Source organism: Bos mutus, chromosome 3 (assembly GCF_027580195.1).
Source record: "Bos mutus isolate GX-2022 chromosome 3, NWIPB_WYAK_1.1, whole genome shotgun sequence".
Lineage (NCBI taxonomy): Eukaryota > Metazoa > Chordata > Mammalia > Artiodactyla > Bovidae > Bos > Bos mutus.
Window position 1 is genome coordinate 28,803,656 of NC_091619.1, and position 27,389 is coordinate 28,831,044.

Genomic DNA, 27,389 nt, shown 5'->3' on the forward strand with positions numbered 1-27,389 from the left:
TGGAACTCCAGGGAAGAAAACAAACAATAACAACAATTACAGCATAATTACAACTTGTGATAAGTGCTATGAAAGAAAACACAGGGATTCGTGTGAGAACATGATTAGAGGAACTAGCCTCATTGCAGAAGAGGGCAGTGCTACAGAAATTCTCTGTGAGCCAGCCACATGTAATCTGAGCCCCACAGATGAATAGAATTTAGGTAAGAAGTATTGCTACAGAGACAATCTGAAAACCACAAGTGAAAAGGCATGAGGCAGCAATAAACCTGGCATGCAGAGGAACAGAGAACAAACTGAGGTGGCCATAGGTCAGAAGGCAGTAGACAGAAGGCAGAGTGCAAGAGCGAGCCTCTCCAGGAACCTAGGGGCTGTATCACACAGACACTAACTAATGCTGTTTCCTTTTTTGACGTGATTACTGGGCAGGTAAATTAAAGAAATCCAAAGACACACTAAATTTGTTTTCAGTGAGTCAACTGATTAATATGCTTGGGACAAACCAGTTATCCAACAACCAAAAAACTGAAAAGGTTAGCCACTTGGTTGTGTCCAACTCTTTTTGACCCCATGGACTGTAGCCCACCAGGCTCCTGTCCGTGGGATTCTCCAGGCAAGAACAGGGGATCTTCCCGATTCAGGGATCGAACCTGTGTCTCTTGCATCTCCTGCATTGGCAGTCGGATTGTTTACCAGTGCACCACCTGGCTTCCCACGAAGGGAAGGTTCTCAACCAGTGAGGCTCTGCAACAGAAGCAGATCATGGAAAAGCTGTCAGCTTAAGACTGTTTTCAGACCATACTCTTCATGTCTTGACATCAAGTCCTTCCTTGAAGAGTGATCTGGAAAAAAAAAAAAAAGAGTGATCTGGGTTTGCATCTCCTTACCCATCTCACCACTGCATTTAGAACACAAAGACACCAAGAACCTAAACAGTTTGGTTCCTGCCTACCTCTCTTCCACTTGCTTCTATTGAAAATGTGTTTCAGATACACTAGCCACCTTCTTTTCTTTAAACTTTTTAATACAATTTTTAGAGGCTACTTTCCATTTAAGTTATTTAACCTTCCTGTTTGTTGAAGCTTATCCCCTCCTCAGGGCTTTTGTGTTAGCTATTCCTCTTGCCTGAAATGTCACACTTGCCTGAGTTACCTCCTTCTAATGCTGCCTGTCACCGTCCTTGTTACTTCCTAACTGGTGGCCCTGTTTCACTTTCTCATGCACTTAAGTAAAATTATCTAGATTGCTTGTTTATATCTGTCTCATCAACTAAAACATAAATTCAGCAAGGCTGTGGATCTGATCTGTTTTATTCAATCCTCAATCCCAATCAGTACCTGGAATACAGTAGACCTTCAAGAAATATTTGTTAATTTGAATCAGATAAGGTGTAGAAATGTATGTTCAATGATACTATAGATAGCTAGCTATAGTTATAGCTAGTCAAACATTTTTACCCAAATAATACTTATTAGTATATCAAAGTTAACCTGAAGGGAGATCTCTAGTTGGCTGACACAAATCTGTCTGGTCTTGTCAAACGGTTAAAAGTCAATGATTTCTGTAGACACAGATGATGAAATCATCCGAATTTCTGATGACACAAAGCCGAGAGTTCTGAAATCACCTAAGCCAACCCCTCCAGGCTACAGTTCATGGGGTTGCAAAGAGCCAGACATGACTGAGCAACTAACATTTTCAAGCTACCTTTCCAGCCCCCCAGACACACCCCTACCCTCACCACATATAAGGAACAGGCTCGCTCCCTCCCCTTTAGGGAAGCCAGCAACCAAGCAAACCTGTGATTTGTTCTCCCTCCCACTGTTTTGGAAGGGCCCTATAAAGCCTTGCTTTTAGAGGAAAAAAAAAAAAAAAAAGCTGGGAATATTGGTGGCTGACACACTGGATGACAGGATTCAGGTTCAAAAGCAGCTGAAAGTCCATCAAAAGTAGAACGAATAAGCCTATATCTTACTCATACAATGAATTACTGCACAGCAATGAAAATGAGTGAACTGCTGCTATCTGCAATATGAAAAACTTTACAAAGATGATATTGAGGGAAATAAACCAGAGACATAAAGAAGAATATGCATTGCATTATTCTATTTCTGTATATTTCAAAACCAAGGGAAACTATTCTATGGTGCTAAAAGTCAGGACTGGTTCTCTTGAGGAAGGAGGAAGGGAGCAATGATGGGGGGAGATGAAGAAGGATTTTGAGGTGCTGCTAGTGTCTATTTCTTGACCTGGGCAACGGTTATATGGATGTGTTTATTTTGCAATAACTCACTGATCTGTGTACTTATGATTTGTTCATTTTATATGTGTAATATACATCAATTTTAAATTGAAGCATAAAAGAGACGTGGGAAATCTTTTTTATTAAAAGCTCAATGTGCAGTTCCTAATTTTGAATGAGAGAATTTTAATATTTTGCCAGTTAGAATTATAATTGGTATTAATTTGCAGTAAATAATCTTTATTATGTTTAAGTAGTTTCCTTTGATTTCTTGTTTCACAGAGGTTTTCTTAGAATGGTTGCTGAATAGACTGCAATACCGCTGCAGGGATGTGGAGTGAAGAGTATTTTCATGTAGCTGTTATTATAGCCTTTTTGGCAAGCAATAGCTGCAACAGCTATTATTTCAAAAATGTGACCCAGCAATCTCAGTTCTGGGGATGGCTTGTGGGATCTTAGTTCCCCCATCAGGGATCAAACCTACGCCCCATGCAGTGGAAGCACAAGTGCTAACCACTGGACCACTGGGGAATTCCCTCAATAAAACTACTGAAATAAAGACAACGAAGTTCTATATAGATGTACAAGGATACTTTGGCACACTGTTTCAACAGGCAACACACACACACATTATATGGGGACTTCTCTGGTTGTCCAGTGGTTAAGACTTTGTCTTACAATGCAGGGAGCGCAGGTTCGATTTCCGGTAGGGGAGCTGAGATCCCACATGCCTCTAGGCCAGAAACTCGGCCAGAAAATCAAAACATAAAACAGAAGCAATATTGTAACAAATTCAATAAAGACTTTGAAAATGGCCCACATCAAAAAAAAAAAAAATCTTAAAAAAAATACTATGTATGCCATCAATAGGGGAAAGGTTGCAAATTTTTTTTTACTATATCCACATTTGTTTTTCAAACTTTAAACTTTTTATTTTGTATTGGTGTATAGCTGATTAGCAATGTTGTGGTACTTTCAGTATATCCACATTTTGAAATACCCATTAAAGGACTTCCCTGGTGGTTCAGTGGCTAAGACTCCACACTTCCAGAGCAGGGGGCATGCATGGGTTTGAATCCTGGTTGGGGAACTAAGATCTCACATGCCATTTGTTTCAACCAAAAAATGAACATAAAATAAAAGTTTTGTGTACTTAAAAAAGACAGAGAGAAGCATCCATTAAAAGGAATACATTTGTACTCTGACAATTGATTTAGAGGGATTTTAGATGAGAAACTGTTTTAAATAAAAAATAAAAAGAAAAAAGAAATCACTTTTTTTAAATGACAAAAAAACCCTATATTGAATTATGTGTACATTTGTATTTGTCTACACTTAATCACGGAGAAGGCAATGGCACCCCACTCCAGTACTCTTGCCTGGAAAATCCCATGGATGGAGGAGCCTGGTAGGAGCCTGCAGTCCATGGGGTCGCTAAGAGTCGGATAAGACTGAGTAACTTCACTTTCACTTTTCACTTTCATGCATTGGAGAAGGAAATGGCAACCCACTCCAGTGTTCTTGCCTGGAGAATCCCAGGGACGGGAAGCCTGGTGGGCTGCTGTCTATGGGGTCGCACAGAGTCGGACACGACTGAGCAACTGAACTGACTGACTGACTGACACTTAATCATATGAGAATATAGAAAATTGTTAACAATTAGATTGATAAAATGGTTATTTGTGGGGTAGGAATTGATGGGGTGACAGAGGATGTGCAAAAGGAAGTCAAGGGAGAAAAAAAAATTAAGAACCAAATGATTTTTTGGAAAGCTCTATATGAGCCAATAATCTCACATCACAGGTGAAAAATCAAATGCAATCATAGGGACATTAACAGATTACATTGTGTCCAAATCAAAGGACATAATAATCGCAGTGTACTTTATGTTGTTCAGATCAAATCTAACATATTGTATATGTTTCTGTATAAAATACTAAAAATAAAACAAATATCCCCCTCCCCCGCAAAGAGAAATATATTTTCTTGTTATACGACAATTGGTTAAGAATCAGGCAAGCGTAGCTTCCAGTTTCTTTTCAGCCACTTACTTAGCTATGTGACCTTGGGCAAATTACTTAATTCCTCTATGCCCTAGTTTCTTCATCTGTACAATGAGGATAATTATAGCTTCTATCTCTCAGGATTACTGAGGATAATAATATACACATGCCAGGACCTGGTGTCTAGGTGAAACTCAATAAAAATAATTAATGTTGTCATTGTTATTAGAATAAATATTTATTGTGAAAATTAGAATTTACACATAAGCAAACATGAAAACATAACTATAAGTTGCCTTCTGGAGATAACTATTGTTAATTTTTGGATATTTATGCATTTATCAATGTGATCTGAAAAATAATCAAATTGAAGGACATAATAATCAATAGCTGGTGATAGCTTAGGACGAATTAGCAGTCACCAAATGTTTAAAGGGCTGTTTTACAGAAGAGGGGTAGACATATTCTATGAGGCTGCAAATAATCACAGCAAGAGGCAAGGGTTACAACGAGAGCTATCCAGCAGCTCTCGTTGGGCTGCCCCACACCATAGGGAACTCCTTGTTACAACAATAGTCTTAGCTGGAGACCATTTGTCAGAAAAGTGATGAAAGAGAGGTCAAGCTAAATGGCTTCTAAAACTCTTCCTAACACTTTATGACCAAGAAATACTTGCTGGATGTATATATATATGATTCACAGCCTACATATGACAATTTGTGTGGTTCTTACTGTTTAATACTAGGTGGTAAGAACAGTTCCAAATATATCCCATGAAAGTTAATAGGAAATTCTTAGCATAGATCAGATAGTACCTCTCTGTCATAGAAAACTGAGGACGTGCAACTCCACCAATTAATTCCACTCAATATGGAGAAAGAAATCAAAGGCGAGCCTGGAAGGAGTTTATATCTTATCTTCAGGTACTGTTTGTCTGCTTTCTTAATACTTGGAGTCTCTTCCTGGAAAAAATTTCTGATCTGGCAAAAATTCATAGTAATTACTTAGGGGAAAGGAAAAAAGAAGAAACAAACAAAAAATAGATTAATGTAGTTGGGAAAAATTTTAAGAACATGGTGTTGATGGGAGAGAAGACTAAATGTCCCTATAAGACCCACCCAAGTGCTTTTGATGTCTGACCAATTATTATCTTATTATTCTTCCTGCTATAGATACAGTCACAATTTATGTAACAGGATGTTTAAAAAGATTAAAGAGAAGCTGTAGTAGCGTTCTAAGATGATAAGAGTCCCTAGAAAATGTATTTATGGACGTTTAGAATATAAGTTCCTGTATGTTCTTAGAATAAACCATCTATTTGTTTTTCTTTTTTTAAAGAAACAAGTCAAATTTGTATTTCAATATGGCTGCTTCCTGTCCACAAGTGATATAGAAATAATAGAGCAAAGCGAGCAAACAAATAATAAGAGGGGATGGCGGTATTTTGTAATCTGTGATCTGTGCTGGTTTTTAATCAGGTTTTGGGTCCAAAATATTTTATCCCTATATTACATAAATGTTTTTAATTCATCTGTATTAAATCTATGCATGGGGAAACAAATTATTCTGAGACTTTCCTGGTGGTCCAGTGGTTAAGACTCCACATTTTCACTATAGGGGGCACTAGCTCGATCCCTGGTCGAGCATCTAAGATCTTGCGTGCTGCACAGCGTAGCCAAAAAAAAAAAAATTATTCTATTGTTCAAGCAGGAGAGCTGTGTGGAGTTTGTGATTCCAGTGACTCAACGTGAACATAATGAAAGTTAAAGAAACAATTTTCGGTAGAGGATTTTGTGAATAGAAGTTGAGATGAATCAAACTGATTTTCTATTAGAAGAGTGTTATAAAGGTGTCTCAAACATAAAGAATGACTCATTGATATTCAAACCTCTGCCTTGTGGGCTCTCTCTTATTTTACAACATAAATTGGCACTGGGTACCCCATGAAAGGGCTTTAGGGCATGGTTTCAGAATTTCTGACCGAGGTCTTATGTACATTGTTTGTTAATGTCAACTCTTTCTCTTAGTAACCTAGGTCAACACCTTGTGTGGGGACTTCCCTGGTGGTCCAGTGGTGAAGACCCCGCACTTCCAATGCAGGGGACACGGGTTCGATCCCTGGCCAAGGAAGATCCCACATGCCTCAGAGCACCTAAGACCATGTGCCACAACTACTGAGCCTGTGTGCTGCAACTCCTGAAGGCTGAAAGCTCTAGAGCTGTGCTCTGCAACGAGAGAAACCACTGCAATGAGAAGCCCACGCGCTGCAACTGAGAAAGCCCACATGCAGCAACCAAGACCCAACAACCAAAGATAAATCAATAATTAATTAAAAAAATACCTACTGTGGGCTTGCACACTCTCCCTCTGTACATGTGTATGTATTTACTTATTTATCATTTTTTCTGACTTTTTTTTTCTGTTGTGAGTAAGATATAGACATGATACCATTTTCCCCTAAGTACTTCAGTGTATATTTCCTAAAAACAAGGACAATATCTTTCATAACCACAGTGCAATTATGGAAATTAAGAAGTCAATACTGATTTAATAATATTATCTAATCTATAAATTCATTCAAATTTTGCTCAATTGTTCCAATAATGTCCATTAGAGTAAAAGAAAAATACAAATCATACATTGCATTATGTTGTCAAGTATCTTTAGTCTCCTTTAATCCGGAAGAAATTTTCCACATTCTTTCTTTCGTGACCTTGAAATATTTGAAGAGTTACAAGTCAGTTATTTTGTAGAGAGTTCCTCAACTTGGGTTGTTGGATGTTTCCTCATGATTAGCTTCAGGTTACGCATTCTAAGCAGGAATAACACAGAAGTGATGTGATCTGAGTATGTAATATTAGGAGTTGAATTGTTCTTTTTAAATGATTTGTTAAGGTAGAGCCTGCCAGGTGTCTCTATTTTAAAATTACTATTTTTCCTTTAAAGTTAATTATTTCATAGGGAGATACTTTGAGACTACATAAACTTTTTGTTTCTCAACAAACTTTACCCACTAGTTTTAGTATCCATTGATGACTCTTGCCAGAGTCAGTGTTACTATAGTGATTGCCAAATGGGGATTTTTATAATTCTATCATTCCCACTGTATTTTTTAGTTGGCATTCTACCACAAGGAAAAATGTTCTCTTCTCTATGATTTGTTTGCCAATTTATTTATACCATTATGATGCATAAATTCTTATTTTATTCAGTGGGTATCTGTTATTGACACTATTATGATGCTAAAATTGTCCCTGATTTGCATAGTGGTGGTCCAGTACTCTAGTCTGGAAAACCCCATGGGCAGAGGAGCCTGGTAGGCTGCAGTCCATGGGGTCGCTAAGAGTCGGGCACGACTGAGCGGCTTCACTTTCACTTTTCACTTTCATGCATTGGAGAAGGAAATGGCAACCCGCTCCAGTGTTCTTGCCTGGAGAATCCCAGGGATGGGGGAGCCTCGTGGGCTGCCGTCTCTGGGGTCACACAGAGTTGGACACGACTGAAGCGACTTAGCAGCAGCAACAGCAGCAGTCCTTTCCAACTGTCCTTTTGACATGTCTCCAAAATTCTTTAAGCTTCCTGACTTTATGACACAATATATTTCAAGTTTTTCTTATTTTTTCCTAGCCCAGGCCCTGAAGTAAGCCACTTACCTAAGAAATCCTGGTTTCTGTAGTGGAGAAAAGTATTTAGAAAAATTAATGTTCTAAGTGTACTATTTCATACTGCTGTGTCATAACTTGTAGGTTCTCTCAGAGTACAGGCTCAGGCTCGCTTGTTCTCTCTCTCTCTCACACATTTATAAAACAATGTGCTCTTATCAATAATTCCAATTCCAGCCCAGTATTGCAGGGTTCATTTTAGCCTTCCCCCTTTCCATGTCACAGCTCACTTCTCTGGCAGTGAGAAATCTGTGGAACCAGTCTTTTTTTTTTTTTTTTTTTGGAACCAGTCTTGACTACTGCACTTAGCCACCCCTGCATGTACTCTCCTGATTCTCTGATTCACTTCGGCATAATCTCCTGCCATTCTAAAGGCAACCTGTACACACACACTGATGACAGGCCCCAAAGCACCTGAAACCACTGGTGTCTGTGCTACGTTGCCAGTGCTCATTGAGGATGGTGCTGCCTCTGCTTTTGTTTTCGGAGGTGGGGGCCTGATACTGGCCATTACAGACTCTTACAACAGAAATTCCAACTGGCAAAATCACTCTTCACCCTCAGTTTCTTTCACACAGTGACACAGCTGATCTGGAAGGGCTCATAGAGATTTTATGGAATGGACTTTTGGGTTTTGCATGCCCTTGATTTTAGTTCCCTTTCCCTAGGGTTCAAATATGAATCTGCTCTGTGCCCAGAATCACTCTTCTTTCCCAACCCTACCTCTCTCCTTTTAATGGGCTCTCTCTTTTTCTAATGAACTCATTCCTAATACTTCACATACATGGAACCTTAGCAGCCAGGCCCTTCAAACATACCAGAAGGCATCAGCTTAAATTCTCAGAACAACTCATTTGTCATTCTTAAATTATTTGCATCAGCAGTTTAATTCAGAAACTCTCTTGAAGACAAGACAATACCACAGAAGCAACACAGAAATGAAAGGACTGCAAATTCCATCCCAAGAATCTCATCCAAGGAAAAGAATTCTCTCGTGATTCGCCTGGCTGGTGGGGGCTGAAGGGAACCTGGAGAATTTTCACTGTGAAGACTGCCCTGGGCTATATTTATCACAATGACACTATTGTCCTGCCACGCCTCTTGGAACACTATCATCAGGAAGCGAATGCTAAACTGTTTTCCCAGAGGTGCTAATGGACACCTAATCTATCGTTCCGTCATTGCTCTTGCCAACTGCAGGCCTCTGCAGAAAGACCAGTTAGCAAAGTAGTCTGTGGCTATGAGGCTGAAGGGTATTAACTAATTTGCACATAAAATAAGCCCAAATATAATGACCTTGATGGCATTAATATTCTCTCTCTATTGAGTTAACTGGTCATAGACTGGGTGGTGGTGGTGTTCTGTCACTCAGTCGTGCCCGACTCTTTGCAACCCCACTGACTGCAGCATGCCAGGCTTCCCTGTCCTTCACCATCTCCTGGAGTTTGCTCAAACTCATGTCCATTGAGTCAATGATGCCATCTAACCATCTCATCCTCTGTTGTCCCCTTCTCCTCCTGCCTTCAATCTTTCCCAGCGTCAGGGTCTTTTCCAATGAGTTGTCCCTTCAGACTGGGTATGTTTGAACATTTCCTTACTAAATGGATATTTAATAACATGCAATTACTATGAGTTGAGATAAAATCTCCTGGTTACATGGAAAATGTGCATGCAGATAATTCTGAATTAAATCCAGAGTATATTAAATCTTCAGTATTATAGACATTAACAATAGGCTCTTTACCATGGATATTGAAATTGTTTCCTTTACTAGAACGTAAGCTTCATGAGGGCAGGGAGCTTTGTTTTGCTCATTACCCTATTCTGAGTATGAGTATGCCTGACTTAAAGTTGTGTGTGTGTTAGTCGCTCAGTTTTGTCTGACACTTTGTGACCCCATGGACTATAGCCTGCCAGATTCCTCTGTCCATGGACTTCTCCAGGCAAGAATACTGGAGTGGGTTGCCATGCCCTTCTCCAGACTTAAAGTTGAAGCTCAATAAATATTTGTTGAACAAATAAAAATGTTTGGTGGCATGATAGAAGAAATTTTTAAATTATTAAACTCTATCCTCACGAGGGGAAATGGGAATTGCATGCCTCCTCTCAGATGGTGAAGAATCTGCCTGCAATGCAGGAGACCCAGGTTCGATTCCTGGGTCATGAAGATTCCCTTGGAGAAAGGAGTGGCTACCCACTCCAGTATTCTTGCCTGGAGAATTCCATAGACAGAGGAGCCAGGTGGGCTACAGCCCATGGGGTTGCAAAGAGTTAGACATGACTGAGTGACTGACACTTTCTGAAGACATAAGAAATTATTTAAAACAGCAACAACAACAGAACACCATTCTAATGAGACATATCTGTGGGATGAATTCCCTTTATAAGCAGGTTAAGAGCTTTAGTTTAGATTTTATGTTGTTTCTGTGATCTAACATTTGCCCTTGAAAGGTATGTATATGTGTATGCATCTGTGTTCCAGCAGTAACTGGCTGGTCAATTTTAAAGATAAAGAGACATATTTGCTACTCACAGTGGTGAGGAGACTTAAGTAGGAATCATACTTGGAGGACCCATGTGCCCACTTGGACTATTCTGTGAGAGATATCTGAAGCATTTGGTTTTTTTGGACTAAATAACTCAGACTCAGAGGACGAGCCACTGGGAGCAGCAAGAGAGAGTTACTGGGATGAGACCAACTCCTTGGATACTGGTTAGAGGTTCCCAAAGTAGGTGGACAGCCACACAGCAGAGGTTAGGAAATGACAGGGTTCTCAGACCCAAGAGTGTGGTAGAAAGATTATAGACTGGGTTATCTACATGTCAATCATCTAGGAAAGATGTAGCTAGTGTCTTGTTTGCTTTCCTGGGACTATTAGAAAGGTCACTATGCAGCACTCCCATTGGTACCCTAAAACTAGGATCTATAAAAAAATCTAGCAATCAACTATAACAAATCTCCTTTTGTTCTTCAGCTCTGGACTTCCTCTTATGGAGGTGGCGGTGGTGTCAGGGCATTTAATTATGTTGGCCTCCCTTCTACAGTCTTTTTGCAGGTTCACTAGACTAAAACCACTTCTGCAATGAGAGATTTGCAAGTGAAATATGGACTTCATTCTGGAAGCATCAAGTCTATGTTGCCTAAGTTTCTAACTAATGAGATTAAACTGAAGTCTGGATTGGACCTCCACGAAGGCAGCTCAAATAGAGCACCTATCACAGATTTTGCATTGGTTAAAACAATTTTTTTTTCTTTCCTATACTGTGATTTCTTTAAGTTACTCCATCAATCACTAAGTCTAATAGACCTGCATTCCTTGTGTAGTGGAGGTATGGAGAATAAAGGGATGAAACTGTACAGAGAAGTGTACCGTGCCTCACTTTTATTTGGATGCTGCACCCATCACAGGGAACAACGGTCTGAAAAGAGAACTATCCAGGAGTTCGAGACAGTGATCCACATTGAATGGTGACTCATGATGGAGGAAATAGCTGGTGAAGAGCCTAGGATGCAGTGGGGACTTGGGAGAGTGTGTTAATTCCAACTAGAAGGGGAACAACTGAGAGGGACATGAACCAGTTCCCTCTCCTTCTCCACATACACTAGAGTAAGGAGAGGATCATAATAATTCTAACAATAATTGTGATAACCCCTGTTCTTTCACATAGGCAATATGACGAGTTATTACCTTAGAAAGATGTTATTAGGGGGCGGAAGATGATTATATTCTTCAATATTCCCTCGGCCTAAAACAGCTTTGCACATCATTACTGTTAACCGATCATATGAGGCTTTAGCTAAAACAATCTTTTTTAGAAACTGAAAAGTATCTGATCTTCATGGTCTGAGAAGTAAAGAACTTCTGAGATCAGTTGTGTGAAATCTGGACTATCCCAGACAATTTAGGACATATGGTCACCACAACTACATAGGTAAACTCATGGACATGTAATTACCTTCATATTCTTGAAATAGTACTAAGTTTCGGCCTCTCCTAACTTAGAGGCTCATTAATGAAGGATTAGGTTACTTTAACTATCTCTTGAAAACTAAAAAGGAAGGTTTAAGTAAGGGGATGCATTAGACTGGCTATGTGTTCAGTTCTGAGTGGTCTTTCGAGGTAATTTGAGAATCTATAGTGGGATCCATACAGGAGAAGGGAGTGGGAAAGTTCCTGCTACTTTTTTCCTTTCACTTTCTAATCATTAAAAATGATTTAGGAGAAAAAAAAAATGATTCAGGAGGTTATTTGCTTAGTGAAGATCAACCCTGCTGAAATTTGTTCCCCATTTTCTTAGACCTGGATAAATGCCCAACTGCTGAACACAGTATCTTTTAAGGGATTATTCTATTATTATATTAAAGATCTACTGGGGACTTCTCTGGTGGTCCAGTGACTAAGACTCGGCGCTCTCAATGCAGTGAGCCCGATTTGATCCCTGTGCCAGCATCTAGGGAACTAGATCCCATGTGCCTAAACTAAGACCCGGCATATCCAAATACATACAAATAACAAATATTCTTATAAAAAAGATCAACTTGCAAAATGTTCTGAAATGTGAACTCAGTGTATCTATACTCTCCTATGATGGAGGTCAGCAAAGGTGAACTAAGACCCTCTGCTTTAACAGTGAAGGCCATATTCCACTTTCCAATGTTTCTATTGTTTCAGCCTAGTGAACTTTTACCCACAAAAGTCCTTCTTTGAACAGTCTGATCAAAAATAAGGTCTTTAAAAATTTTTTTTAGATTGTTTACTCACAGCTAAACCTTTAGACAGGAGGCCAACTCCCAGTGGTCAGTTCCAAACAGGTTAACTTTGGGCTGAAGAGATTAAAAAAAAAACAACTCTGTGACTTTCAAACAGACACATGTGTGATGTCACTATACTTGACTTTGCTCTCCCAAGGTACATTTCAGAGCTGGACTGTGGGTTTAAGAGAAAAACTTGAATGGGCAATTTCTGTCCAGTAGTGAAGTGAGGAGTGCAATTGATGAAGTGGTGACCCACAGATTTGGGTTGGAATGGTTAGACCTGCAGGTGGGAGGAGAGGAAGGGGGGAGGGAAAGTCAGTACAGCCGTGTCGTGTGCCTCCATGATCCTTCATACACAGTCTTCTTCTGATTCCTGAATGTATGTTTATATACTGTGGCTTCCCAGGTGACTTGTGGTAAAGAATCCGCCTGCCAGTGCAGGAGACATGGGTTCCATCCCTGGACTGCGAACAGCCCCTGGAGGAGAAAATGGCAACCCACTCCAGTACTCTTGCCTGGGAAATCCCATGGACAGAGGAGCCTGGCAGGCTACAGTCCATGGGGTCACAAGAGTTGTATACAACTGAACAACTAAAACAACAGCAACATATTTATATATTGCTTTTTCAGTATAGGGTCAAGGGTAAGGTTATAAAGGAAAAATAATTATTGTCTTAAAAGTCTCATTCTTGTGCTTTAGAAAACTAGGCTTCTCTGAGAAAACTAATAATGTTCAAATGCACACTTCATCCAAGTAACTCTGGTATTTGAGCAGCCATTAGCAAAGAATAAAGATTTCTGCGGGAAATTGCCTGGCAGTTCAGTGGTTTGGACTCAGTGCTCTTACTTGCATGGCTCTTGTTAAATCCCTGGTTGGGGAACTAAGATTTCACAAGATGCAGGGAACAACCAAAAAAATTAAAAAGGGTGTTTTTTTGGTCCAAAATGGGTGGTAGGACAAAGAAAGGAGACTGAAACACTGTTCGAAAATGATCAAGTTAACTACTGGTAAAATTCATAGATTAATTGATTGATTTTTGTAATTTCACACTTATAGGTAAGTAATATTTCCAGGACACCCAAGTATTTGGAACACAGTGCAGGGAATAGATATAAATGAGTAAATAGCCATCAAAAAGCACATACACCTTGCTCCTTAGGAGTTTCAAATGCCTTCATCAGTTCAGTTCAGTTGCTCAGTCATGTCCAACTCTTTGCGACTGCAGCACGCCAGGCTTCCCTGTCCATCACCAACTCCTGGAGTTTGTTCAAACTCATGTCCATTGAGTTGGTGATGCCATCCAATCATCTCATCCTTTGTCGTACCCTTCTCTCACCTTCAATCTTTCCCAGCATCAGGGTCTTTTCAAATGAGCTGGTTTTTCACATCAGGTAGCCAAAGTATTGGAGTTTCAGCTTCAGCATCAGTCCTTCCAATGAACATTCAGGACTGACTTCCTTTAGGATGAACAGACAGCGGAGTTTGCTCAGATCATCTAGAACAGGGGTCCACAGCCCCCAGGCCGTGGTACGGGAACCAGGCCTCATAGTAGGAGGTGAATGGCAAGGAGTGAGCAAAGCAAAGTTCAAGATGCTTTGCTTTGCTCACTCACCTGCTGCTCCCCACCCTCCGCTCCCATTCGTGGAAAAATTGTCTTTCATGAAACAAGTCCCTGGGGCCAAAAAGTTGGGAACCGCTGATCTAGGAGACAGTGCAGTCAGCTGGAGCTATTCAGCACAGAAAATAACTGCTGGTTATTAATAATAATGGTAAAGTCCCTACCACTTATTGAGTGCTTATTATGGTCCTGGGTACTGCTCTGCATAGCAGGTACAAATGTTATTCCCAATTTATAGTTAAATTTACAGATAAAATCAAGGCACAGATTAAGTAACTTGACAGTTCAGTTCAGTTCAGTTGCTCAGTCGTGTCCGACTCTTTGCGACCCCATGACTCACAGCACGCCAGGCCTCCCTGTCCATCACCAACTCCCGGAGTTCACTCAAACTCACATGTTGTACTTAATAGAAGCAAGTTCAAACCCATCTCTGTCAGACTTTAAAACTTAAGTCTTACCTGTTTTGTTTTATTGCTGTATATTCTAATTCTAATTTTTTCTTAGTATATTTTCAAAAAAGACAAATCTGTATTCCACATTGATTAAGAGCAAAGGGAACTATTAAAATGTTTTAGGACATTATGAATCTAACATATATATATGTTGGTATTTTAAAAACTTATTTATTTTTGGCTGTGCTGGGTCTTCGTTGCTGCTCGAGGACTTTCTCTAGGTTTGGTGAGTGGGGGCTACTCTCTAGTTGCAATGCTTGGGCTATTCACTGCGATGGCTTCTCTTATTGCTGAACACTGGTTCTAAGGTGTGCAGGCTTCAGTAGTTGCGGCACGTGGGCTCAGTAAATGGGGCTCCTGGGCTCTAAAGTACAGGCTCAATGGTTGTGGTGCATGGGCTTAGTTGCTTTGTGGCATGTGGGATCCTCCCAACCCAGGGATCGAAGACATGTCTCCTGCATTGGCAGGAAGATTCCTTACCACTGAGCCTCCAGGAAAACCCTGTTGGTATTTTAAAAGTAAGTGTTAAATATCTAGAAATTTCTATTATATGGAAGAGAATGGACAATGCTTTCATTTATTCATGTGTGGGTTCAAGGAAGGTTTGATTGCATGTCTTTTGTTTGTTTTAACCATTCCTTAAAGGACCTACTTTATTTAAAATTCCTTCACCTCTGGGGTGATTAACTCATCAAGATTTGCTTGAGAATTTTCCTAGTTTTAGCATTCTTTAAGTCCTGCACGCCAAGAAACCACTCCCTCAGTCCTCGGAAAATCAGGATGGTTGTTCTCTTTAGCTTCACAACACATGTGGGTGCTTTAAGGTTGTTTTTGGATGGTGGTGATAGGATCTAATGGGCTTGAGTCCTCTCTTGGGGAGAAAGATAGAAGTTGAGTTTCTGTTTTTCTGGGAGCACCTCAAGTGATGGAGAAACTTTTTCCTGAGGCCTCATTTCATTTTTATCACTTTTATACTTTTCTTTTGCATCCTGAACTAAAAATCTATCTCAAAGAAGCTTCCATTCACATTTCTTATCCTACCACATGACTACAAAATGGAATGAACTTAATTACTTACCCATGTGATGACACATTAAATATTTAAAGAAATCAATCATGCCCACCCCCAGTCTTTCCACCTTCAAAGAACACATCTCCTAACAACTCAACATTTCTTATATTATTTTACCATCATGATTACTCTCTTCCAAATACAGTTTGATCCTGTGCTTAGTTGTTCCGTCTTATCTGACTCTTTCCAACTCTTTGGACTGTAGCCCACCAGGCTCCTCTGTCCATGGGATCATTCAAGTAAGAATACTGGAGTGGGTTGGTGGGTTCCATTTTCCTCTTCCAAAGGATCTTCCTGACCCAGGGATCAAACCCAAGTTTTCTCCATCTCCTGCCTTACAGATGGATTCTTTATCTGTTGAGCCATCGGGGAAGCCCAATATTGTCATTTCTAGAAAGCTAATCAGCAGAGTATGTCACCTCCTTTGTCCAGAATCTATACTTCCTTTATTATTATTTTTTTTTAGTAAAAAGTGAAAGATTTATTTGGTCTTATGCTTCCTTTAATTTAGCTTAATATCATAGTATTTTTCTTGGCAGTTATTAACTTAGATTGAGTTCCTATCTACTCAAACTTTCAAGCATTTTTCTCATGTGCTTCTGCTACTCTGTATTGCTTATCTTGTACATGCGGTTATTTTTTTCTAGCTTGAAGTAAAGTACCTTACATTTAAGTCTGTTAAATTTTCAACTGCCCACCTCTGCCTGCTTTTCTAAAATCACCCATTTCCAGTTTTGTTTGACTTACAGGTTTGATGAGCATATTTTCATGTCAATAATTGAACTGTTAAAAGGACAAGGCCTTCACTGGGATCTTTCCTTATGTTTATATTAATCCACTAATTAGTCTTTAGTTACAATAATTCAACCATTTGAAATTAATCTAATTTATTAGTAACAATACATATTTACAACTTCACCCCATATAAAACCAATGTGGCAGGAGAGTGAAGTAACAATAGAAAACACTCTTTGATGATGAAGTATTTACTGCTTCTGTCAAAACTATGGAACTGCTTTCTAGAGCTCATGGTTTTTGACCAAGGAAGGCATTTCCCATCGTAATTCTCCACTTTATTTACTGGGGTTGGCACTAAGTTTTAGTTATTAAACAAGATCAAATCTTCTATCCAAGAACAAAGATTTGGCCTTATTAAAGATGTTCCAAAAATATATCACAGATTTCTTAGGTAAGTCCAAAAGAGGAGTTACAAATAGGCTTAGGAATACACACAGAGTCTTCCAAATGTATTCCTTTAAAGGAGAGGACACTTTTCAAAAGGGTAAGTTTCACTGTGTTTGTTAAGCCATCAAAGACAGTTTAACCTAGTAGTCAAATACATTAGCTTTGACCTGGTTCAATGCCCAGCTCTGCCACTTGCCAGCTGTTTGATTTGGGGCAAATATATCAATGCCTTAGCTTAGTGCCTGGCATCTAGTGAGAGCTATAAAAATGAAATTAACTACTATTTATTAAGCATTATTTTATGCTAGGCACTGCATGAAGTGCCTAACATGCTGTCTCATGTTTTTTTTCCAAACAATTATATGAAGTGGACACTTTTGTTATCCCTAGATCACAGGTGAGAAAAATTGAAATGGAAAGATTATGCAATTTGCTAAAGTTAAACATGGAAGATATATATATATATATAGATATAAGTCTCTCTGACTCCAGACCAGGATCCCAAACACAATTCTATCCTGCTAGTCCCTGAATATTGATAAAACCCTCACTAGGTCTTAAAACTTTAATAAGAGTATGAATAGGAAGGATACCGACCAGCATCCAGTCAGGCAGCTTCCAGGAGCCAAAAAGGTCCTCCAGGGCAAAGTTTTACTTTGATGATTCACCGGGGTGAGGTTCTGGCCCTCAGTCCTATAGGCTTAGAAATTCAATTTATTATAGATTGTGGATTTATCTCTCAGAGCACAACCAAGCTTCCAGAAACTGGTATTCAAAATCAGAGACCAGTTTATCCACAATGAAAGTTATGAATAAAAATAGAATAGCCAACGGCTAAAACATTTGTGTCCTGTAACCAGCACCTGAGAATCAGATTCTAAGGGCAGGCTGCTTGCTGAGCATGGAATTAGATATGAGGGTGTCTGTTTTATGTATGAATGTTCGATAGAACCAAACTCATCCAGCTCCAAAGCAGTAATTTACTTGCCTCTAGAACTGAATAGGCCAATATAACCTCTCACTCAAAAACGCTGGGATAAACACTACCAGCATTGGCTTCTTAGACCCTTCTCTTCCTGTTTTGTGTTTTTTTTTCCTTTGGTGGGAGGGGGGATGACCAATTCTTTCCTGATTTTAGGTTAATTTTTTTTTTTCAGGTTACAGCATAATTCTTCTTTTACTAAGATTTTTATTTTTATATTTATTTATCTATGTATTTATGTATTGCTACACTGCGTGACTTGCCAACCAGGGACTGAACTCATGCCCTGGGCAGTGAAAGCATGGTCCTAACCACTGGACTGCCAGGGAATTCCAAGTTTTTGAACAATAATTCGCTGGTTCATTACACATTGATTTGAAGGTTTATATCTAAAAAAGCCACTTTAGTTCCAGGTTCTTGCTGGGGAGTCCTCTCTCTGAGGTCCAGAAGTACTGACAGTAACAATAAAAGACAAGACCCCATCCCTCTGGTGAAAGCTGTTTTCTCCTTTCTGGAGATCTTGTTGGTTGGCTTTCTAGCTTCAGAAACAAGACAGTATTGCTGTCCAAGGTTGAATGCCAAAGAATTGATGCTTTCGAATCATGGTGTTGGAGAAGACTCTTGAAAGTTCCCTGGACTGTAGGGAGATCAAACCAATCAATCCTAAAGGAAATCAACCCTGAATATTCATTGGAAGGACTGATGCTGAAGCTGAAAGGCCAATACTTTGGCTACCTTTGAAGAACTGACTCATTGGAAAAGACCCTGATGCTGGGCAAGATTGAAGGCAGGAGCAGAAGGGGATGAAAGAGGTTGAGATGGTTAGATAGCATCACTGGCCCAGTGGAGATGAATTTGAGCAATCTCTGGGAGACAGTGAACAACAGGGAAGCCTGGCGTGCTGCAGTCCATGGGGTCAAAAGGAGTCCAACAATAACTAAAAACTAAAAGATAACACTGTGTTCTGTAGCTAGTGAAGAGATAGACTGCTTGGAGGAAGATTTACATAGTTCTGCAGACTCCACTGGCTGTGCCAGCTCTGGGTGAGTCGGGTGCACACGGTGTTAAATGATTTGTTTTTTCTTGGCTCTTTGCTGTAGGTCCAGGCAGCTACATCAACAGTAGCCTTCCTACTCCCATGCAGAGCTTCCAGAATGCCTGGGAGTCTCCTGCTGAAAACAACATGGAATGCTCGGAACTAGTGAAGATAAGGCTGGAAGCTCTACTGGGTAGAGCAGTCAGCACTTAAAGAAGGCATGATCCAGCAATCCCACTACTGGGCATATACCCGGAGAAAACCATAACTGAAAAGGACACATGTACCCCATGCTCATTGCAGCACTATTTACAGTAGCTAGGACATGGAAGCAGCCTAGATGTCCATCAGTAGGTAACTGGATAAAGAAGCTGTGGTAGACATACACAGTGGACTATTACTCAGCCATAAAAAAGAAAGTATTTTAGTTTGTTCTAATGATGTGGATGAACGTAGAGCCTGTTATACAGAGTGAAGTCCGAAAAAGACAAACATCACACATTAATGCATATATATGGAATCTAGAAAGATGGTACCGAGGAACCTATTTGCAGGGCAGCCATGGAGACACAGAGGACAGACTCATGGACACAATGGGGGAAGGAGAGGGTGGGACGGATTGAGAGAGTAGTATGGAAACATAGACTTTACCATATGTACAATTAGATAGCCAGTGGGAGTTTACTGTATGATGCAGGGAGCTCAAATCTGTGCTCTGTGACAACACAGAGGGATGGCATGGGGTGGGAGGTGGGAGGGAGGCTCAAGGAGAGGACATATGTATGTCTATGGCTGATTCATGTTGATGCATGGTAGAAACCAACACAATGCTGTAATTATCTTTCAATTAAAAATAAATTAATTAAAGACTTAAAGGAGGGAAGCTGCTCCCAGAACCTTTGGACCCAGGATAACTGCAGAGTTTAAAGTCAAGTAATGGATACCTCAACCTACTCCAGTATTCTTGTCTGGAGAATTCCATGGATAGAGGAGCCTGGTGGGCTATAGTCCATGGGGTTGCAAAGAGTCAGACATGACTGAGTAACTAACACTTTCACATACAATGGATGCCTCACTACCAATGTGTGCTACATGGCAGCTGTGAACAGCAGGTGACAGGGGAAAGGGGGCGTGGACAAGTTCCTCTCCTCTCCTTCTGCAGGTGGGGACTTGACACATCTTCAGGGTACAGGGGAAAGGAAGGTGGTCCTGCCAGTGCAGTATTTTCCCAGCTCTAGACTACTGGGCTGCCACATTGGGAAGGTACAAGAGTGGGAACCCCTGACTTTCAAGGCCTACCATTCCAGTTCCGTTCTGCAAGATAGGGAGAATCCGGGTCTACCAGACCCTGAACTTCCAGTGCATAAACACAGGACATTGGATAGGCTTAATAATAGCCACAGCCTCTCCCTGGAGAGATCTCTAAATGGTGCTGAGAGAGGGGCAGGGTGAATCAGGAAGTCTACTGATTCTTTCCACTGAAGGCCAACCAGGGGACTAGACTGTTGGTCCACCCACTCCAAATATCATGATTTATCATACCAACTTTGGGCTTCCCAGGTGGTGCCATTAGTAAAGAACCCCCCTGCCAATGCAGGAGACACAGAAGACACAGGTTCAATCCCTGGATCAGGAAGATCCCCTGGAGAAGGAAATGGCAACTCACTCTGGTGTTCTTGCCTGGAGAATCGGTTGGACAGAGGAGCCTGGCGGGCTGTAGTCCACAGGGTGACAAAGAGTCAGACAGGACTGAAGCACGTTAGCACATGCACGCACCTTTCCCCAACAATCATACATTAAAATGAAGCTCCCACCAGTGTCCAGGGGTTAACTGAGTAGAAGACTTGGGCCCTTTATTACTCCAGATTCTTGTAAGGAGTTTGTTTTCTGAACATTCTTCTCTGTACACTCCCCTCTGTCTTAATTGGCCCTACCCATTGAGGTATATTCCAGATCTTTCTCCTGTATCTTTGGCTTGGCTCAAGCCTCTGAATCCTCCACAGAGGAGACTAAAAGCAGGGAGATGGCCAAAATAGGCAGTCAGGGAAGAGCACAGGCATTCCTATTGCATCTGCTCAGTCTCTCAGCAATCCTCGTGTCAGGGGACTACTCAAGTTTCCAGACTGAGCCCAGAGAGAGAGGCTCCCCTTCCTCACTCCCAGTGTGAGACACAGAGCAACGTTTCTCAGAGGCAGTCTTCTGAGTGCTGAAAGTCATAGATACTGGTGATGAATGTGGGTGTTCTCCAGCAGCTCCCTTCTGGACATAATTCCTCGGAGCTGTCCCCTGGCTCTGTTTGAGGCAGGGTCTGATTGGCTGTACTCGCAACATAACTCCTTGTCCTTTCTCTCATTATCATTGGTTCTCACAGCAGTTGTTGCTCCTGGTTGCCACAGGTAATACCTATTATTATTGTTGCTATTTTTAACACTCTTGAGAACCAACATTCAGGGCTGAAAGATTTCCACAAAGCCAGGCAGTAGTGACAGGCGACCACTTTGGCAAGGCTTGCTTAACTGATTGACTCAGAAACATCTGTTAAGTACTGGCACGTGCAATGTGAATGTGCAGCTTGATGACGTGGAGGGAAACAAAGATGAAGGAGAAAACAAGATTCTCTCTTTCAGGGGGTTACATTCTAATGGAGGCCTTTTTTGTTATTGTTTAGTCACTGAGTCCCGTCTGACTCATTTGTGACCCCATGGACTGCAGCCTACCAGGCTCCTCTGTCCTCGGGATTTCCCAGGCAAGAACACTAGGGTGGGTAGCCATTCCCTTTTGCAGAGGATCTTCCCAACTCAGGGAACCTGCATATCCTGCATTGGCAGGTGGATTCTTTACCACTGAACCACCAGGGAAGCCCGATGGAAACCTAGGTACATCTATAAATCACTGAAATATAAGGTGAGGACAGAACGGTAGATAACAGATGTATTCTTCAAATCTGGAAAAATTGAAGGAGAGCATTTTCAACTATCAGGCCACCAGGCAGATGCCTGCTCATCTCCTGGGGTTGTCTAAGAAGTCAACACTAAGGTTAATAAAGTCAATTGTAACATGTTAAGCACCATAAAGTAAGTATTTCATAATGCCCTATGCACCCAGAGCATGTGTATATAACAGGGGCTCAGTGTTTCATCATTTTCTTTTAAATGGATCTCTTTTAAATTAATGAAATGTGCTGACTACCCTTCACCTCCCTTTTATGAAAGGAAAAGAAAAATAGATGTAAGAAATAGAAGCTGTACTTCCCTGTTCCTCAGGGCAACTAACAAGAGAACAAACAGCGTTCAGTACCAAGAATAAAGTTGACTCATACTCTTAGGCTCTCTCTCCTTTTAGAGCGCATTGATTGAAGACTTGGAACATTCATTCTCTTAGGGAAACAGACGAAGTCGCCAAGGGAGAGAGGGTAAGGAGGGAATAGGGAAAATGAGGTGAAGGAACAGGAGGCAGTGGCTACTACACTGCCTTTGACAGTCTCTTCATCCCCACAGAAAAGGCTGTTCCAGGAAATTTATATTCTAGGCAGAGTGAAAAGGATGAGTAGAAATCATATATATTCTGGCCCAACATCCTAGGGGAAGAAAGTAAGTCTTGTGACAATATGAGTATCTTTGTGGCCTGGTACCAGCCCAAGGGGCTTCCCAGGTGGCACAGTAGTAAAGAAACTGCCTGCCAATGCAGGAGACACAGGAGACACATCCCAGTCCCTCAGTTGGGAAGATCACCTGGGGGAGGAAATGGCAACCAGTCCAGTCTTCTTCCTGGAAAATCTCATAGACAGAAGAGCCTGGTAGGCTACAGTTCATGGGGTTGCAAAGAGTTGGACACGAATGAGCACCTATGAGCATGTACCAGCCCAAGGTCCGCAGGTCTAGAAAACTTAAAAACAAAACCAACAAGAGTATAAAGTCTAATATAGAGAATTAGAAGTAAAGAGAGGAGGCGAACATTTCCCAAAGCAGGGTTTCCATGAGTGCCATTAAGTAACCTCAGGTCAAGAGATGAGAGCCTAAAATCCAGGAAGGGCCCAAGGTCCATGTATAGGACAAGGACATCATATGTCTTCCACAAGCACACCTCAAATAGTGGCATGAAGAAACAGAGCACACAGACAGCTCTAACACTGGGATCCTGGCTTTCTAGATAAAGGAAGTAAAAAAGATGTTTTGTCCTCCAGTAAATTCATTTTTTTTCTGTATCATTGCCTTTGCTATCCTTTCTCCTATTCCTATCAGTTGTCTTTACACTATTTAAATATTCATGTTTGTTTTTGTAAAAACTACTTGAGGGCAGGGATAATGTGTACCTTTGCCTTTGATGGAAACTAGCTCAGTGCCTGTTCTTATTAGGTCACTAAGAAATGCTGCTTGATTTAATGTTATAGGAGAATTAGACTTCAAGGGTCAACAGCTGCAAGGGCTGGCAATCCATAGAATTTCCATGAGGCAAAGCCACATTTGGCAATTACAAGGGCATACCAGTGAAGTGAAGAGAAGCGTCAGATTTTGCAATAGTTCTGAAAATAAGATAGATTTTCTGGAGTGGCTGTATTCTCAGAAAATTATGTGCTGAATGCCAAAAAGTAATCCAGTTTCTCATTTTTATAGAGATCATGCAAGATACAATCTCTGCCAGATTCAAATGGAAAAGGGTGACATTTATAAGTTTTCTTAGCACTATATAGCATTATGCTAGGTATTGCACACGTAGAATATTTTAAAAAGTAAGATGTTATTACTGCCTTCAAGCTTAAAATCTTAACGTAGAGTCAGTGTGAATACACATAAACTAATCAATGTTTACACTGGAGAACGAAATGGCAACCCACTCCAGTACTCTTGCCTGGAAAACCCCATGGACGGAGAAGTCTGGTAGGCTACAGTCCATGGGGTCACGAACAGTCGGACACGACCGAGTGAGCTCACTTTCACTTTATAAATTAAACATTTTAGCACTGCTATTGGAAAATGTGTCCTAAGATGGTGGCCTTTAGATGAGCCTTGAAGACCCCCAATTTTTGTGGGTCTTTACTCCTCTGAGGCTTCACAAAGCTATTCTGTGGACATTTGAAATATAATAAAGTTTATTGCTTTAAACCCCACCCCACTCCACCTTACTCACACCTATTTATATTTTGAGATAGCATTTCATATACTTCGTGTAACAATGTGCTTAGCTCTTAACTTCTTAATGCTCTAGCCTTTGAGCTTGAATCTATAACCCTAACCTGCAGTTTAAGCTTCACTCAAGAATTCAGAACCTTCCTGCTAGAAGAGCAGGAGAAAACTTAGTCACTAGTTAAAGATTCAGTCTCAAAGGTAATCTAGTTTTAAAGAGGTTCCTGCCTTATACCTCTAATCCCCAGAACTAGATTTCTTGCTGGTAATTTCCCCTCCCATGAATAGAATTACAGTCCCCAAAACTATATTCTTTTCAATGGGGTCTCTGTTTTCTATGATTTTTTTGGATGCCAACTTTGCACACCTGTTCTGTTCACATTGTCTAATGCTTGCTCAGATTAACACCCTGAATCTTAGATTCATTTTAGACTTTTACAATAAGTTAAAACTTTCTGCATGGTCCTTGGGGGCTGCCTTTGGCGACAGAGTCACAAAGAAGGCAGTAGTAGCTCAAGGGTCTCTCATTTCAAGTGTTTCTGGTTGCAAGGCAAGAAAAGCAAGTAAGAGGCTGCAGCTCCGTGACCGGCTCATAGTCATCAACTTGTTCGTGTTCCAAACACTAGAATATATGATTTCTGCTTTAAGGTATGAGGCAAGAAAAGAGGTATTTTAGGGAAAAGGCTTAATACAGCATTAAGTGGATTAGATAGCAAGATGATCAAGATAGTATATACCTTAGCAAGATATTTATCAAGAAACTCCTTCTGGAAAAGGAAATGGCAACCCATTCCAGAATTCTTGCCTGGAGAATTCCATGGACAGAGGACCCTGGAAGGCTAGAGTCCATGGGATTGCAGAGTCGGACGTGACTGAGCAACAAACACTAGTATTTACATAGATCAAATGAGATAATGCAAGCAAAGTAAGCAGTACCATTTCTGGCACTCCACAACCATTAGTTCTTTTTCCTCTGCATATATATTTTACAGTTAAAGTATTTTTGTGTACATTAACCCCCCAAAACCTTCTGAATTAGGTGTTTCCCCAAAGAATAGTGACTCGACCTCCAAAGGAGCTCATCTGAAAAACCACAGGGCTGAGAGTCAGACTCAGGTCTTCAGACACCAAAGCCAGTTCCCTTTCCCCTACACTCCAGACTGTTCTTATTGCATTGTCCTAAATTTAAGATTGTGATGGCCTGGACTGGAATGTTAACGATGGGATGGCGATCAAAGACTGATGTGAGTTCCTGGGTAGCAGAGCTTTGTAAAAAAAAAAACAAAACAACTTTCTCTCTTTCAAGATACATCTATTTTCACATTTTAACATTTCTAAAATTGAGACAATTGGTCTTTTTCAGTTTTTTTTACCTCTCAGCAGGAGGAAGAGGAGGAGGAGGCAGCATGTAGTTGCTATTGCCCGCTCATCCACAAACAGGATAACTAAAATCCATGGACATTTTAGTAAAAAAAAAAAAACAATAAAACAAAAACAAAACCATTTAAGCACCATTTACACAAGAAATATGAATCCTAATTGTTGTCTGAAAACCTTCCCTTAACACCTTTTGGTAAGATCAAGAAAGCACCAGCATCAAAACTTGTAGATTGGATATCAGGAGCTTGGAAGAAAATTACAAAAAAAAATGGTGGAACCCTGCTTAAGGAACGCTGCAGAAGACAGACTCTGAATGTAAAGACTGAACTACTGTAACATTCATAGTTTCCCTTTTATTGATGCGCTAGTGTTTCTTGTTGTTCGGTCCCTAAGTTGTGTCCAACCATTTGTGACCCCCAAGGACTGCAGCACGCCAGGCTTCCCCGTCCTTCACTGTCTCCTGAAGTTTGCTCATCTTCATGTCCCTTGAGTCGGTGATGCAATCTAACCATCTCATCCATCCTCTGTCACCCCTTTCTCCTTTTGCCTTCAATCTTTCCCAGCATCAGGGTCTTTTCCAATGAGTCATCTCTTCGCATCAGATGGCCAAAGTATTGGAGTTTCAGCTTCCGCATCAGTCTTTTCAATGAATATTTGGGGTTGATTTCCTTTAGGATTGATTGGTTTGATCATGCAGTCCAAGTTACTTTCAAGGGTCTTCTCCAGCACCACAATTTGAAAGTATCAATTCTTCGGCACTCAGCCTTCTTTATGGTCCAACTCTCGTGCATCACAGCCTTGTCATGGCGAAGGGGCTTGCATAACTCAGTGAAGCTATCAGCCATGTGGTGCAGGGCACCCCAAGACGGACAAGTCATAGTGGAGAGTTCTGACAAAATGTGGCCCACTGGAAGAGGGAATGGCAAACCACTCCAGTGTTCTTGCCACGAGAACTCCATGAACAGTATGAAAAATGCACTAGTGTAATATATGATAAAAATACATGTTCAAATAAACTTAATAAGGTCTTTAATAAGGGCTGCATGAATAGAAAGCATTGCCCCATTGATTAACTTGTGGCATTCTTTTCTTTGTTGGCAGTATATAAAATAATGATGTGTCCTAAAATTGGTCGTGTCTTAAATTTGATGAGGATGGCTGTGTTATATTTGTATAAATGCTCCACAGTTTATAAAGTTAGCTCATTGTAGTCATCTTAATAACCTTGTGATATTAGGAGCAAAATATTAACATCAAGTTTTATCGATGGGAAAAACAAGGCAGATTAAATAACCTACTCAGCCAGCTATAGATCAGGATAAGGGCTTCAAATTCAGTCATCTAGAATAAACCTCGGAGAAGGCAATGGCACCCCACTCCAGTACTGTTGCCCAGAAAATCCCATGGATGGAGGAGCCTGGTGGGCTGCAGTCCATGGGGTCGCTAAGAGTCGGACTCGACTGAGCGACTTCACTTTCACGCATTGGAGAAGGAAATGGCAACCCCTCCAGTGTTCTTGCCTAGAGAATCCATGGACGGAGAAGCCTGGTGGGCTGTAGTCCATGGGGTCGCACAGAGTCGGACACGACTGAAGCGACTTAGCAGCAGCAGCAGCAGCAGCAGAATAAGCCTAACACTCTTTTTTTCCCTCTAAGATTTCAAGACTCGTATTATTCTAAGAGTTACCGTTTAAAAAAAAAAAAAAGAGCATACCTGATGAGAATGAATGTAATAGTTCAGGATGAGTATTAAAAATGCCTCCCTTTTGGCAAGAGAAGTGATTGTCATGGCTGTAACAGTAATAAATCACTCTTACAGCCTAGAACTGTGTACTAGCACACAAAAGGTGTTGAATAAATAATAGAAGTTGTATCGCT

At 40.7% G+C, this 27,389-nt stretch overlaps 1 long non-coding RNA gene across 1 annotated transcript in view; it reads right to left on the reverse strand.

Annotated features, from left to right (window-relative positions):
- Positions 1–27,389, reverse strand: part of LOC138985844 (uncharacterized) — a 46,025-nt gene that overhangs the window by 16,620 nt on the left and 2,016 nt on the right. Inside the window, exon 2 of the long non-coding RNA XR_011462809.1 lies at positions 651–842. This is a non-coding gene — a long non-coding RNA (uncharacterized lncRNA). The remainder of the gene's footprint in view (positions 1–650; positions 843–27,389) is intronic.